Genomic DNA, 17,345 nt, shown 5'->3' with positions numbered 1-17,345 from the left:
TCTCTCTTCTTTTGTTTTGCAGTTGCAAGAGAACCTGCTTCAGGTGGTCTAAATGAAAGCGAGTCCGAGTCCTGTGCTTAGGTAATATTTAGCTGCTGGTTTATGGTTATGGATGACATTATTCCATTGGCTTCAAGAGGGCACTTCATAAAATTCCTCACTTACTGATTCAAATTTTAATATATCCGTGGAGCACTGTGTGCTCATGGCAGGTGAGGATAGAGGTGAGAAGACCCAGCAACTCCCTGGACATCCATATGTGTTAATCAGCCAGGCATTTACATTGTTTCCCTAACTTGGCTTTAGTTCCCCTCAGCCTTTTGGGTGTTGGTCAGAGATCGTGGTTATGGAGGAGGTGTCTTCAAAAGCATCAAGGAAAAACTATGAAATATTTTGATATTTGATACCAAATATCCAAATTTGCCATGGTGCCCAGCATGGCTCAAGATCAGAAGTGTCAAGCACATCTGGTAAGGGAGATAATAATAATTCAAGGGCAAATGAATTGCCCCATGAACAGTGGATTACAGTATGGATTTGTTTGGACCACTTATCTTTTCTTTTGAATTGACTTAACTCCTACATTCGTAGGAGATAAGCAGGAAATCAGAAGCACTCCTAGGGATTGGCACTGGTCTAAAGGACAGCTCTAAGGAGCTTAGATACCAGATTCATCTTCCATCCAACAGAAGCTCCCCAGGGATAAAACTGCAAGGTTAAATGTGAAACTCAAAATTTGAAGCAAAAGGCTCTCCTCATCTGCACGTTTTTTCTTCCTAAATTGAGCAGTAATACTAGAAACAGAGTCCATTGAACCTTAATAGTTCCTCTGGGGTACCAGGCATCATTCTAATGAACTTGTTTCATCCTCACAGAGGCACAGATAAGGTAAGTAACTTGCCAAAGTTCACACTGCTTGGAGTAGAGTCGGGATTCTAATCTGGCTTGTCTGGCTCCAGAGCCCATGTTCGAAACCATTAGGCTCATTCTGCCTCTCTTGAAGAAGACACCAAACGTCCCAATCTTGGCTAGCCTGGCTAATCCCAGAGACCTCCACAGTTAAACAAGGTGTAGAAATAGAATGTCCCATCACTTAGCTATACTTCTATCCCTCCCCACTTCTATACAACTACCACTACCATTGCCACCAGCAACTGGTAAATATTGATGGAGCTTCTTTTCTTTGCCAGGCACTATAGATACAAATTTTTTAAAAAAGAGACTGCAATCCTGACCTCAGGAACTACAGAGGAGATAGACACCCAAGCAAATATGCCAACAAAATCCCAAATGGGGTCTAGTAAGGGGGAAATAAAAAAGCTGGCATAGCCAGATGGGCAGGGACTCGCCTTGCTTCGGGGACAAACTTGCAGTAGTGATGAATTCCTTTCATTCTTAGCTTTCCTCCTATTACTTCCCTGATTTCTTTTACTTACAAATGACATGTCTAAATAGCAGAGACTTGAAGTTCTCTTGTTGAGGTGCTGAGATGTTCAGAAGGGAGGTATCCTGTTTAACCAACAGATCATTTATAGATAAAGAGAGGCTCTAACTTAGCCTTCTTCCAGGGCAGGAAATCTTCTGTTCCATATGCAATATCTTCTGGCAGCCTTGTCCTCTTTTTGTCCTTGTCGACTACAATAACAAAAGCTGTTGCCGAGGCATTGCTTTGCTATTGACGTGTTACCTTTGAAACCTCCCTCCTGTTATGGAATAAGCCTCTTCCAGATCATGGATCATTATCATCTGGTCTGACAGGCAGCCTTGTTGCCACGGAGACCCGAAGGGATCAGGCGTGGCGTTTGCTTGCATCATCATCCCCTCTGGGGGAACAACAAGGACTCTTCTGCACGTCACGCGTGGCTGTCCTGGGGCTGGCTGCCACCAGACTTTCCCTGCGGGTAAAACCTAAACAAATGACCAGCTGCAGATAATATCAAGACTTCTGTTTGATATGTTAATAGTGACAACCATATTTCCACAATTAACAACGGTGGGAAGAAAACACTGTAGTCACCAGACTTGGGAGGAGAGGGTTTGTATTCACACAAACACAACCTCACGTCACTGCTTGCCACCACAAAGGTCTCTGTTCACTGTTTTGTTCTTGAAGATCATCCTTGTGCTCATCCTCTGATCTTGAATTTCTACATAACTTTCTCAGTTTGTATGCCCTGTGGCAAGTGCAGCAAGCACTGTTTCCTGTTTCTAAACTTGTAGAAAATCATCCATACATCTTACAGTTGTCAGTTTTAACCAGATAACAGCGGCACTTTGCTGCTGCTTTTTTATCTTTAGCTTAGGTTAACAGGACCTTGGAAGTAAAGTTGTAGATTTATTCAATAGAGTATTCTCAATTAATTTGGCTAGATTTCTACATTATTCAAAATCTAAAAAAGTAGAAATGCATGCTTATATGTCTAAGACCTGAAAAATCCGTGGTGACATCCCAAAATAAATGAAGATTTTAAAACAATAAATGACTTTTTTTTTTTTTTTTTTTTTTGCTCTGTGCTTGGGGAGAAGAAATGAAGGAAACATCAATGTTGCTTTAAGGAATGAGGACCCCAAAAATAAGAATATATAATTATGGCAGATAGGGCATTATTCAGAATTGATGGGGCTGGTGTGCACACAAACATTTTAATAGTTCTAATACTTTATGTACACTCTTGCGATGAAGTGATGACTTCATTAATTGATTGAAGAATATTTATGCAATGCTACTATATGCTAGCTGTAGAACTAAGCTTAGTCTCTTAAGATCTTAACATTCTGAAACTATTAAAATGTGTAATCACCATTTGTAAAAGTAAAATATACTAATCTAATAATCTGGAATGTACATTACAGTAAAAAAAAGCGGGGGAACATCCTATAAAATATCACTCAGAGATAACCACCACTTACAGAGTGAGGTATATTCCTGCTTTTTGTGGATTGTGTGTGCGTATATATATGTTTAAGCAAAGCTAACAATATACTATTTTTATAATTTGGCATTTACTTTTTTCTTTTGCTTAACTTTATATCATAACCACTTTCCCACATTATTACAAACTCTTCATAAATAATCTTACTAATGATCATGCAATATCTTATTTGTAACAAAGACTATCTTTTTTTTTTTTTTTTTTCATCAACACACTGCATGGACAACAGATTTATTTTTTAAGTAAAAAATCTTTCTTGGCTACACTAACCAATGTTTTTTGTTTTTGTTTTGTTTTGAGACAGAGTCTCATTCTGTCGCCCAGGCTGGAGTGCAGTGGCATGATCTCGGCTCACTGCAACCTCCGCCTCCTGGGTTGAAGCGATTCTTCTGCCTCAGCCTCACAAGTAGCTGGGATTACAGGCATGTGCCACCACTCCCGGCTAATTTTCATATTTTTAGTAGAGATAGGATTTCACCGTGTTGATCAGGCTGGTCTCAAACTCCTGACCTCAAGTGATCCACCCGCCGCGGCCTCCCAGAGTGCTGGGATTATAGGTGTGAGCCACTGTGCCTGGCCACTAACCAATGTTCTTTAGAAAAGTTAACCTCATTCATGTTTGGGGATGACACTCCCGTTCTCTTGGAGATATAAGTGCATACACAGACACTCACCACAACCCTTGGAGCCTGACAGGCCGAGACCATAGATGCGTGTCCAACATGACGACCATTTCTCATTCCCTTGTGGTGGGAGCTGTCCTCCTGACGGGCCAGGCCTTCATGTCTTCACTGACGAATTCAAGACACAGCACCTCGGATTCAGCGTCCCTCAGCACCGCCACATAGCCATCCTCCCACGTGGGAAACCTCTGCTTCCTGGTGGGAGGTCTCTCGCTAACTCCATGAGGAGCACCGAATATGTGTCAAGCACTGATCTAGAACAGAGGCCAAACACAAGGCAAATACAATTCTTTTTTTTTTTTTTTTTTTTTTGAGAGGGAGTCTCACTCTGTCACCCAGGCTGGAGTGCAGGGGTGCAATCTTGGCTCACTATGACAACGTCCGCCTGCCGGGCTCAAGAAATCCTCTCATGTCAGCCTCCCAAGTAGCTAGGACCACAGATGTGCACCACCACGCCCAACTAAGTTTTTGTATTTTTGGTAGAGATGGGATTTCACCATATTGGCCAGGCTGGTCGCGAACTCCTGGCCTCAGGTGATCCTCGGCCTCCCAAAGTGCTGGGATTACAGGTGTGAGCCACCACGCCCATCCCCAAGGCAGATATAATTCTTACCCTTGCAGAAGTTACAGTCTTGGAGGAGATAAGCATTTAATCAAGTAATTATGACATTTGCTACAGGAGTGCATAGCAGAGGGGACTTAACCAGAGGAGGTGACATTTAAACTAAAAATGTGAAAAACCTGTGAAATTAATCAGAAGAGGAGGAAAGCAACTCCACTATGTTTCCTGCTAGGTCTAATCTTCCCAAGAGATGCTTGGACTCTCTTCATCACCACTAAGAAATACGAGCACACTCTTAATTTAGGTCAAATTTTTTCCCTCCTGGACTTGCAATATGTTGTTCCCTTTTTCTGGAACACATTATGATACTTTTTCAAAACAGCAAGATTCTTTTACTCCCATTGTTCCTGCTTCTTGAAGTATTAATCAGAATATTGTGTCTGCCATCCCCTTCTTCTGGTCATTTTCACACAGTTTTCACGAGTTAGTTTAAATGTCACCCCCTCTGGTTAGGTCCCTCTGCTGTGCATTCCTGTAGCAAGTGTAATAATTACTTAATTAAATGTATATCGCCTCCCAGCCTGCAGTTCCTCCCAGTATTGGAAGGATAAGAATCATATCTGTTTTGTGTTTGGCTTCTGTTCTAGCTCATTGTTTGACAGATACTAGGTACTCAAAAAATATTGAAATGAATAGTGGGCATTTAGGGTGCCTCCACTTTTTTTTTTAAATAAGCGGTGATGAAATGAACATCTTTTATGCATGATGTCCATATTTTGGAATTTTTAAATTACTTTCTGACGATAAGTTCTTGGAAGTAGAATTACTAGGTCAAAGGATATAAACACTTGGAGTCCTCTTAGGAAACAGCACATCGCTTTCCAGAAAGTTTTATACTCCTACAAGCAGTGTATGAGATTTCCTGTTGCATTGTGCTCTTATGAACATGATTAGGCAAAGAAATCATTTTTGCTAACTTGATAGTAAGAAAAATTCTCTACTGCTGTTTCACTTCTGCCTTTGTTAAGTAACAAGATGAACATTTTCTATCTGTTTTTTATTTATATTTGCTCTATTGTGAGTTGTCTCGTGTCCTTTGCCCATTTCTATTCTGAAATCTTCATGTTTTTCTAATCAATGTTTATAAGCTCTATGTTTCAGAGATATTAGACGATTGTTTCTTATTGTTTACCATAGATTTTTCTATGTAGATGTTTGTATTTTAGTCTGTGCCCTTCTTAATGTTCAGAAGTTTACCATTTCTCGGTGGTCAGGTCTATTATCATTTGCCATGGGATTTCTTACATGACAAACTCACAGTGCTCTTCACCAGCAGTGATCAAATAAATATTCAGCTATTTTTTTTGGCATGTATACAGTTTGATTTCTTTGCCTCTGTGTGTGTGTGTGTGTGTGTGGTATGTGTGTGTGCGTGTGTGTGTACTTGTGTATGTGCATTTATGTGCACATGTACTTGGGTCCCATCCACTGATAATTTAATTTGTCATCTGGCAGGAGGGGAGGGCTTTCTTTTGCAAAAAGGACCGACCAGTTGTCTCACCATGACTTGTAGATTTTTTGTTTCCCAATGATCTCAGGTGTCTCTTTTCACTAACTTAAAAATCAATATTATTGGAGCATATATATGTCTTCCTGGAGTGGGTCTGGTCCTTTTTAACCATCTAGGTTTTAGGGAGAGTCTTTGAGAAGGCACAGTACCTTCTTCTGCTCCCATTCTTCTCCCCACTCATCCCCCTGGCTCTGGGTGCCTCTGTTCAGCAGCAATTTCACTGAAGTTGAACTCTGAGCATCTAAGGAAAGCTGGAAATCTGAAACAGTAAAGGCACAGGGCATTTGCATGAAAGCCCATCAGGCTAATTTGGCCATGTTTGTAAATGTGTCTTTCAGGCATTATCAGAGCAAAGCTTTAGTTTGTCTGGCATTGGACCATTTTTAAAAACGTATAGCCTATGAATAGATGACTGCTAAAAAGTAAGTGCTATGGCAAAAGACAGATTATCTAGTGTTCCTGGATAATCATTTGAATGTTCAGGAGACCGAAGTCTCTATGGTGATAGTTTCTTCTTTTACACAACATCGCAGAGCTGTGCAAAAGGGGGAATGCCAGTCTTAACTAAGACAAGAGCCGACCAAGTGTTTCCTTCACAGGAAGCCACTAGCCACGTACTCAGAACAGTGGGGGGAAGACATATCTTTATATTAAGTTAATTTGCTCTTGCTTTCTTCTTCACCTTCTTGCTCACCAGCTTTTGACTCAGTTACAATATTATAACTGTTGGTCCCTGAGAAAATCAGAGTCACAGAATTTAACTTCTCAAGTTGTAAAGCATTCTCAATACTAATTTGATGCATTTTCCATAAATCAATATTGGAAACAAAAATGGGTGATTATTTGTATATTTCAAGAAGCAGAAACAATGGGAGTAAAAGAACCTTGCTGCTTCAGGAAAGTAGAATAATTTATGTCAGAGTGCTACAGGATTGAAATGGAAACATTTTAATTCCTGTGCCCTGCCCCCAAAATGTGGATGAGGATTTTCCAAAACTGATGAATTCAGCCTTTATCCAGAACTTAAATATAATGTCCCTCCCCAAGCCAAATCTTAGACGAATGTAATTAATATTCTTTTTTATTATTTATTTATTTATTTATTTATTTATTTATTTATTTATTATTTATTTATTTCAAGACAGAGTCTCCCTCTGTCGCCCAGGCTGGAGTGCAGTGGTGTGATCTCAGCTCACTGCAAGCTCCGCCTCCCGGGTTCATGCCATTCTCCTGCCTCAGCCTCCTGAGCAGCGGGGACTACAGGCACCTGCAACCACGCCCGGCTAATTTTTTTGTATTTTTTAGTAGAGACGGGGTATCACCGTGTTAGCCAGGATGGTCTCGATCTTCTGACCTCGTGATCTCCCTGCCTCGGCCTCCCAAACTGCTGGGATTACAGGCATGAGCCACTGTGCCCCCCCAATATTCTTTTTAAAAAAAATCTATAGAAATTTTTGCCCCTGGGTGGCTGTTAGGGCAAGGGGTTACAGGTATTTAGAATGTCCTAAGGTGTTGTAGGTTTATTAGCAAGTAATAGATAACAAGTAGCAGAGAGAGCCCCACCTTAAAGAATACAGAGCCTCATCCCCAGCTCTACTCACCCAGTGCCCATCTCCCTTACCTGCTCTTCTTTTCCTTTTCCCCACTGTACTTATCCTCCTCTAACATACTATTATTTCTCTTGTTCTGCTTATTGTCTGTTTTCTGTCTCCTTCTCTCTGAGGACAGGGATTCTTACCTGTTTTATGCACTAACGTATTGTGAGTGCCCAATGCCATGTCTGGCACATGACAAGGCACTCTGTCAATATTTGTTGAGCTCAATTTAATCAACTCTCATCCCTGAAAAGAGCAGGGTTCTGATGAGGTGGGAGTCCTTCTGCTTAATGATGTCATGCAGGACCTAGCTCTTTATAACTCTACTTCTTTTTATTTTTATTTTTATGTTGGCTCTATCCTAAGTCAGGCACCTTCTGTGATTCCTAGATGACTCTTGCTCCTTTTTCAAACACACCAAGAGGGACAGAGGGACTTTGTCTTGTATTCCAAAGCAGAGATCCTGAGACTCACGCTGAACAAATGGGCTTAGGTCACAGTCACTCTGGTTGGGGGGGATAGAATGTGCTGATGGCTTAGCCCAGGCCACGTGTTCCCTTCTTGCCACTCAGATGGAATTAGCCTCTCAGGTATCGTGTGGATCCCCAAACAAAAATCGAGGGGCTGCTGGACAGGGAAACATGGAGAATGGATGCCCACACTACTCGACAAGCAAGAACAGGTTAATCAGTTAAAAGTTTACCATTACAGGCTGGGCGCAGTGGCTCACGCCTGTAATCCCAGCACTTTGGGACGCTGAGGCAGATGGATCACCTGAGGTCTGGAGTTCGAGACCAGCTGACCAACATGGTGAAACCCCATCTCTACTAAAAATAAAAATATTAGCTGAGTGTGGTGGTGGGCGCCTGTAATCCCAGCTACTTGGGAGGCTGAGGTAGGAGAATCGCTTGAACCCAGGAGGCAGAGGTTGCAGTGAGCCAAGATCACACCATTGCACTCCAGCCTGGGCAAAAAAGAGCAAAACTCCTTCTCAAAAAAAAAAAAAAAAAAAAAAAGGAAAAATTTACCATTACAATAAACAGAATTTGAAAACTCCTTTCCCCATTCTACCTAGTTTATGTGACTAGAGATGAGGTTAGACTCAGTTTAGGAGGCTAGACTGAGTTAATATTCTTCATGGGATGAATTTGAGATTTCCCAAGAGTGGGAGGAATCTCCTAAGAGAATTCAGGAAAGAGCAACCAAACAAGATGCTGACCTTAAGAATCAAGAGATTGTTGCCTCTTCACTCTTCCTGTGGATATAACTTACCAGAGTTTACTTGCTGGGTACACCAGACACTGCTCCTCTTCATTTCCAGGGATTTATTGTCCCAGTTAAGCGGCTGTGTAGAGAGGCTGTGAGTTGCAGTCAGTGGCCAGGAACACAGGCGCTTCCCCAAGCTGCTCCTGCCAAAGTGGAGATCGTCCCCTAGAGAGGCCCATTGTGATAACTGGCTCCTCTCCATGCCCTTCCCCATCCCTGTATTACTAACCCAGTGCTCACCCCCAAGTGGAATACTGTTTAATTTGGCCATCCATCATTCTATAACGCAGGGAATGGATTGCTCCAGGTAGGTCCTGGGATGTGGTGCCGTTTCCTGGGTTATGCATGAAGTTGACCTTTCTGCCAGAGAGGGTAATTCCATCCCCAGGATCTTAGGCTCCTTTCTTCTTCTCAGCGTAAAGGAAGCACTCTCGTTTTCTAATACCTCAGCCTAAGAAAGTAACAGAAGTGATCATTATTTTCATGACCACAGCTGGCTCCCCAGAACAGTGTTGTTCCTTTGGAGCAGTATTAATTAATCAGCCATGACACCCTCTGAGGATGAAATCTGACCGCCTATCCATGCATGATCTAGGAAGGCCCTGCTTGCTTTGCCAACTCCATTTCTCTCCCATTCCCCTCCCCCCCTTTTTTCTTTCCATTTCAGTCACACTGGTCTTTAAGTTGCTAAAATAATCCAAAGTCTTTTCTTCCTTAGGGTCTGAGACTGCCCGGATTCAAATTCCACCTTCACCACTTAGTAGCTGTGTGACAAGGGCAAGTTACTTAACCCTTCTGTGCTTCATCTTATACCTCTGTTACATCTTATACCTCTGTTAAGCAGGGTTAACAGTAGTTCCTACATAGGGTTGTGTTAGGATTAAAGAATAGAACATATGTAAAGTTCTTAGAATGTTACTGGTTCATAGTAATGTCTGAAAATATTAACTCCTCCTCCTCTTTGTACCATCCCTATCCTCCCCAACAAATCTCTTCTAAAAACCCCTCCCCTCCCTTTTTCCAAGTCTGGATTTCTAATATGTCCTATTAATAGTTATTATATAAACTGTCAAAACCTTGGAGACCTTTTCTGACCCTCTGATTGAAAGTAGCTCCTTTGTAATTTTCTCTCACACCTCTGCCTGTTTCCTTCATAGCACTTATCTCAATTTGTGGTTGTATATTTATTTGCTTTTATTTCTTGGTCATCATCTTTCTCCATGACTAGGCTAAAAATGTCATGGTCAGAGTCCTTGGTGGTTTCACTCATCCCTGTGCACGTTGTATGCATCTACACAGAGCAGGCAAACAATACATATTTAGGAATGAAAGCCTACCTCCTCTGAGCAGTCAGCAGCCTACAAAGGGAATCTGAAATTCTTAATTCAAACTCTGTAATATGCTGGAGCAGAAGTCACATTGCTGGGCATCAGTGCTGGGTGTCCTCATTGTGGTTGACATGACGGGGTGGGGAAGGAAGCACTTCTCCTACTTAAAAGAAAACGCCAAGTCAGTTGGACATCTCAGCTTTCCTGAGCCTCAGCTGTGGAAGTTCATGGAAGGGGCAAACAGGAGACTCTGCTGGCCAGCCAGTGGACAGATGAAGCCATGGGCCAGCTTAGAGGAGGGATGTCATTCAGCAGTACCTGTGAGACAACTTGTAGGGACCTCAAGAAATATTTGAAAGATACCTTACAGGGTACAAAAGGTCCACCATCCCCAGGCTATGGAAAAAACCAGGGAAATTTGAGTTGGGGTTGTTCCTGTTATCTGTACAGTCTGGTAAGGCCAGGGGAAACTTGAATGACAGTATTCATTCTATCATGGCCAGGACTCAACCCTGTGCACAGAGTTGACAGAGAGAAATATTCCAGTGAAGGCCCCTACCAGTCACTGGGGGAGAAAGAGCAGTTATCAGTACTCCCATATCATTACCTGTGCGGCCTCCACCAGAGGCTTTGACCTTAACAGGCTGCAGGTTGTATTGGTGGGGAAAATTAATCATTTTCTTCTTCTTCTTTTTTTTTTTTTTGAGATGGAGTCTCGCTCTGTTGCCCAGGCTGGAGTCTAGTGGCGTGATCTCGGCTCACTGCAAGCTCTGCCTCCTGGGTTCACGCCATTTTCCTGCCTCAGCCTCCCGAGTAGCTGGGACTACAGGTGCCCGCCACCTCACCCAGCTAATTTTTTGTATTTTTATTAGAGATGGGGTTTTACCGTGTTAGCCAGGATGATCTCGATCTCCTGACCTCATGATCCGCCCACCTTGGCCTCCCAAAGTGCTGGGATTACAGGCGTGAGCCACTGCGCCCAGCCTAAATGAATCATTTTCTATCATACTGAACCTTTAAATAAGTCACACTTCCAGCACTAGCCAATAGTAAAGGATATTAAATATGTTTCTATTGTCTGAACAGGGAGGAAAGGGGTCTTTTGAGAAGCATATTTAGTGCACCGGGAAATTGTTCATACCAATACTTTTAATGCAGAGGGCATCAACCTGAGAGTCAGGAAGTCACACCTGCATCTTTCTTATCCCTTAATTTGTTCCATTTTAAAAATGAATAGCAGAAGTTTATAAAACAAAATGTAAACAACCTTCTCTTTCTCCCACTGCTCTTCTAGTCCGATTCCTTACAGGTAGTCACTATTAAAACAGGACTGCAGCTGGGCGTGGTGGCTCACGCCTATAATCCTAGCACTTTGGGAGGCCAAGGTGAGTGGATCACCTGAGGTCAGGAATTCAAGACCAGCCTGGGCAATATGGTGAAACCCCTAAAAATATAAAAATTAGCCGAGTTTGGTGGCACACGCCTGTGGTCCCAGCTACTTGAGGCGGGGCGGGTGGGGGGAGGGAGCCAAGGCACAAGAATTCTTTGAACCCCGGAGTTGGAGGTTGCAGTGAACCGAGACTGCGCCATTGCACTCCAGCCTGGGTGACAGAGCGAGACTCTGTGTCAAAACAAAAACAAAAACAAAAACAGGCCTGCAGGCATTCTTTCCCACTGTCTATGTACATTCATGTATACGTACCTCCAGCCCCTACCCATGCATGCATAAAAATTCTTTTAAAGAGATTATATTATGAACACCTTTTGCTGATACAGGGATTGCCTTACCTCCTTCTCAGGTCTGCAGTGTCTCCACGTTCAGAGATTGCGCTTTATTTGATCATCTTTTTATTGAAAGCCATTCTCTTATTGGTAGGTAAGCTGCTTCCATTATTTCTTGTCTACAAACTGCTACCTTGAGTGTCCTTGTACATACATCTGTAGACTACATTCCTCCATGTGTATTTACTGGGTCAAAGTCATATGCATTGAGAATTCCAGCAGCTGGATTTAGATTGCACTTCTGCTTGGAAGTGTTAACATGGGCATCCTAACTCGTTTGAATTAAGTTTAGACCAGCTAATCTTCAAAGTCCCTTCTTGCTCTAACATGGGTTTCTGTTTGTTTGTTTGTTTTTTATTTGTTTGTTTGTTTGTTTTGATGGAGTCTTGCTCTGTCACCAGACTGGAGTGCAGTGGCACGATCTCGGCTCACTGCAACCTCTGTCTCCAGGTTCAAGCGATTCCCCTGCCTCGGCCTCCCAACTAGCTGGGACTACAGGCACGCACCACCATGCCTTGCTAATTTTTTTTTTTTTTTGTATTTTAGTAGAGATGGGGTTTCACCATGTTGGCCAGGATGGTCTTGATCTTCTGACCTCGTGATCTGCCCATCTCGGCCTCCCAAAGTGCTGGGATTATGGGCATGAGCTACCACACCCGGCCTGCTCCAACGAGTTTTAAGATTTCCAGCCTCCTCTAGGTGCTGGCTGCTTGAGGCTGATTTTTATACTGGGTTTTAGAAATGATTCTCTACCTAGAAGAGAGACAGAGAGAAGAAGTATTAAAAGCAAATGAGCAAATGCAGCTGAAAATTGACATGTAATTCATGGGAATCGGATGGAATTAAGCCAAGGTGCAAGAAATACACTTCATATTGTGAAAGGATAGATCTAAAAGTGATGTGTTTGCCAAGAGCAGTCCACATTGATATTTCATCTCAAACAGTGTCTTGATATTTAGAGATGAGCGTTCTCAGTACTTAATGGAGGGCAGTATACCAGGGTTGGCGCTAACCCAACCCATAACCTTTGAGCCATAGTCCCTGTAACTGTGTCATCAGCTGGTTTCATAAGAGAACATGCCTAAACCTGCCCAATCCTTGGCTGGGGATGCTTTCAGGAAAATCCAGGGTGCTGTTGAAGTTTTGTAGGTGACTCAGGTAGTGGAATTCTGCTTTTGAGTCAAGACAGAATTTTAGCTTTGCCTGGTTGGGGGTTTAGTCACTGGAGCTAGCCCTCTAAGGTCATATTGAAGTAGGCAGAAAAATTGTCTACGGAATATGTTACCTTGAAAGATGATTTCATTTAATTGAAAGATTCACGAGATTTTTCCTTATGATTCCACATTGATTTTAGTTGATGATGTTATTATTCCCCTCCTTTCTAGGAATAATAGGTTCAGCCTTAGAGAATGACCATCATATTTCCATCGTAATCCAGAAACAACTACGATGTCCAAACCCTATGACATTGGCTTCCTAAATGAAAGCCAATGGAGAATCTTGGAGCAATTCATTCTAAATAATTGGTGAAGCTTTTTCTTAATAAAAATACAGAGCTTTCCAATTTAATTCAATAGTACTAGGTACCCACTCCACATTACTGAGATTTTTAAACTGTTATAAAATGAACATTTGGAGAGCACCCATATATCACTAGGCCTTAGGAGAAGAAAAAAAAAACCCTGAAATCTTCTATTTAAAGAAGACATGTAAACATACCTATGAGTGCAGATCCAATTTCTCCAAAACAGTATGCCAAGAATAACTTCATTGAATGTTGTAAAGATACAACCTTAATCAATACATATCCTTTTTCATTTGGGGCTTAAAACTGCTGATCTAAAATGTTAATGGATACGTTTATTTCTCCAACACAAATCCATAATATCACCAATCCAGAAAGACTGGCATAAAGAAGTTGGCTATACACATGCTATTTATTATTCAGCTAATAGATGTCTGTGTCCTGTTTAGAATCCCCAAATGATTTGTAAATTATTACATGGAGTTTAGATTATTATTTCTACGTTTAGCCACCTTTTTATCCAAATACTGATTACTTTATTAGCATATTAAGTGGAAATGTGTTAAGCCTGCTTGGGCCAAATAGTGAAACACTGTCCCAAAAAAGAAAAAATAAATAATAACTAAAAACAGGCTAGGCATGGTGGCTCATGCCTATTATCCCAGCACTTTGGGAGGCTGAGGTGGGAGGATCACTTGAGTCCGGAAGTTCAAGGCTGCAGTGAGCTATGATTGCGCCACTGCATGCCAGCCTGGGCAACAGAGCAAGACCCTGTCTCTAAATAATAATAATAATAATCATAACGATAAAAACAAAAACCCAGAAATATCAGATGAGACAGGCTAGTGTTACTGTTCCTTTATCCTCTTTTAATGAGGATTAATTTAAGCCCCCACGTAGCAAAATAATATACAAGATATTTGCAGAAGGCAAACATTGACCTCCAGACTCCTCTAACTTTCTAGACGTTGTTTATTCTTGAGCCTCCAACTTCCCCATTATTTTGCTCCAATGACTTCCCCAATCCACGAAGTTTCCTTATTTGTATTTTAAACTCATCCTCTCTACCCTCATAGCTCCTTTCCTGTAATTCTGAAATTCCTTTTAAACTCTACTTGCATCATTTTGATTCCAGAATACGTACGCACTCGTTCACAACCATTTGCCTTACAGAAGACATCCCTGAAATGTGGCCCAAAGGAAGAAGCCCCTTGACGAAGGGGGTTGCCCAGATAAATGATTCATTGCCTAAAGTGATGGACTTTTTACAATGTCATTTTTATTTTGGAATGTAGGAAACTGGTTTCGCTGTCTTTTGAAGCATCATCACAGAGGCATAAACTGAGGAGCAAAGCTTGTAACTAAGAGGTTTTAAATGAAAAGGGTAAGGGAAACAAACAATATCCCACCAGGAGAGAGGTCTGATAGCTCAAGTGTCTCCTTTCCTCTCCTGGTCGCCTCACACGCAGAGGCAGTCTTACTAAACGTGCTGTGCAGCAGCGACGTGACTCACAGTCAGCTAACAGAGCAGGAAGTCACCTGACGACAGATGGGAAAGTCCAGAGTAGATTGAACGTACTTTTTAAGAAAAGGAAATAAAGAAGGCAATTTGTAGGGCTGTCACAAGGTTAGAAACCCCGATTATATTTGATAGTTCGGTGCAAGGCACTAGCCTGGGAATGCATTAATCTGTATATCAAGTAATTACTACCATATTTGCAAGCTGAGTAAGTAGGTTTCAGTCATTAAATAAAGAACAGCATTCTTGATTGGAAGGATGAAATTATGCAATCTTCACTGGATTGGGTTAAATAACAAATTAATATCTGGGGTCTTGGCAGGGACGGTCATATGCCAAACTGTGAAGCAGAACATTGTCTTTGTCAGTGTGGTTGTCTGTTTGGGGAGTTCTTCTCTTGTCCCAGGGGTTTAGGGAGAGAAATTGAAGTGTTTTAGTTAATCAATAAAACCAGAAATATATGAGGACTTGTTGTCTGCCAAGTCTTCTGCAAGGGAGTGTGGGGCAAATGGACAGGAAAAGATCCTTGAGGAGCTCTATCTAGTTGGGGGCAACAAGATGTAAGCATCTGGAAAGGTAAGTAACAGTGTAAGAGTTGTTTCAAAGAAGAACATGATGGATTACAAAATAGCAATGTCAATAAGGTGTGTTGTGGGCATTCAGAGAAAGGCGAGGTTAGTGTGGGCAAGGTGGATAAGGGAAGTTTTTGGGCAAACAGTGGATCTAGAGCTATGCTACACTTTTAAATCAGAAAGAATCTATAGGTAAGTAGCAAAGTCCAAATCAGTTATCCTAGGAATGGCAGCAGCCAAGCAGATATTTGAATGGGCTGGTGGTGCAAGTCCACAAGTCTAAAGATCTGGGTTAATCTTTATTGAGAAAGACTGTTGAACAAAGGTGCCTCAATTTCCTCATCTGTAAAATGGGTGCAAAAAATGTCCAACCTGCCATCCAGGTTAAAGAATTCTGTAAATCTCAGTGTAAACTATAACTCATGTAATAACCTTAAGCTATTATTAATGGTAATGTATGATGATATTAGGAATATAGTTTTGCATATAGAGATACTGCTCGACTTTAAGGACTAAAATGGTAATTTGAACAACCATACATAGGTTATGAGGAAGAGTTTGAGGTAGGGGTGCTAACTATAAATATCAAATTGCAACATGTAGGTGACCAATGAGCACTTTCATCAGCTTGCTCTGGGGTCTTGCTAGAAGCAGGATGAGGACATTTGTTTTTCAATATTATAACTAATAAAGGTATTTTCTTTCTTTCTTTCTTTCTTTCTTTCTTTCTTTCTTTCTTTCTTTCTTTCTTTCTTTCTTTCTTTCTTTCTTTCTCTTTTTCTTTCTTTCTTTCCCACTATCTCTCTCCTTCCTTCCTTCCCTCCCTCCCTCCCTCCCTCCCTCCCTCCCTCCCTCCCTCCCTCCCTCCCTCCCTCCTCCCTTCCTTCCTTCCTTCCTTCCTTCCTTCCTTCCTTCCTTCCTTCCTTCCTTCCTTCCTTCCTTCCTTCCTTTCTCCCTTTCTCTCTCTCTCTTTCTCTCTTCCTCTCTCTCTCTTTCTTTCTCTTTCCTTCTTTCTATCTTTTTTTTTTTTCCAGAGTCTCACCCTATCTCCCAGGCTGGAGCACAATGGCGCGATCTCAGCTCACTGCAACCTCTGTCTTCTGGGTTCAAGAGATTCTCCTGCCTCAGCCTCCCGAGTAGCTGGGATTACAGGCGCATGCCACCATACCCAGCTAATTTTTTGGCATCTTTAGTAGAGACGGGGTTTAGCATGTTGGCCAGGTTGCAGGTATAATCTTTCTAAGGATCATTTTGTTTTCTCTGGCTGTGAAGATCGTTTGCTTTCAGTGTCCTACATGAACATTACATGTTTAATCTGAACTTACAGAGCCTGCCCATTGCATGGTATATGGTAAGAGCCTAGCATTGAATGGGGAGCCCATAATAAAGAGCCCATATATTGAATGGGAACTTTTTCTAGATTTAAGACACAATCTGGTAATCATTGCTTTTAATTTCTGAAGTGGGAAGCATTTTTTCCTCTTAACATATTGATAGGAAAATAATTCATGTATTTGTAGTGGGGTCAAAATTCACACATATGAATCACATGTGCACAAATAAAAAATAAGGAAATGCATCTTTATTTTCCTTCACTGAGCTCATCTTGCGCAGTGCCCCTGTTTGCATTGACAACAGGGTTTTGACAATTTCCATTCTTGACATTTTTTTTTGACAATTTCCATTCTTTCCGGGCTAAAATGGTTCTTTGGGGGTAAATATTCAGTCCATTGAAAGTTGAAACCCTCTTCCAGGGCAATTTCTCCCCTCCCAAGAGTTCCTCTCTCTCTCCTTCTATTCCTAGATGAGAGAATTGTGGGCTGGCAGAGGGAGGAGGGCCTCTGACCCTGTGTTGCCCTCTGCAGAGTCATGGCTTCTACTGAGGAGCCTGCTCTCTCAGCTCTGCTGTTCACAAAGGAGTGATTAACCCCATGCACCTCAGGTGCCAAGCTGGGGTTCCTGGCTGATGTCAGGGGCCTGCTTACACTGTACGTGTAGGCCTGGACTCTG

At 41.9% G+C, this 17,345-nt stretch overlaps 1 long non-coding RNA gene across 1 annotated transcript in view; it reads left to right on the top strand.

Annotated features, from left to right (window-relative positions):
* LOC105465699 (uncharacterized) overlaps nucleotides 1–5,548 on the top strand; it is a 45,474-nt gene extending 39,926 nt beyond the window's left edge. The window contains exon 2 of the long non-coding RNA XR_003014410.2: nucleotides 23–5,548. This is a non-coding gene — a long non-coding RNA (uncharacterized lncRNA). The remainder of the gene's footprint in view (nucleotides 1–22) is intronic.
* Nucleotides 5,549–17,345: the final 11,797 nt, after the last annotated feature.

Source organism: Macaca nemestrina, chromosome 5 (assembly GCF_043159975.1).
Source record: "Macaca nemestrina isolate mMacNem1 chromosome 5, mMacNem.hap1, whole genome shotgun sequence".
Lineage (NCBI taxonomy): Eukaryota > Metazoa > Chordata > Mammalia > Primates > Cercopithecidae > Macaca > Macaca nemestrina.
This window is presented reverse-complemented; position numbering and strand designations above follow the sequence as displayed.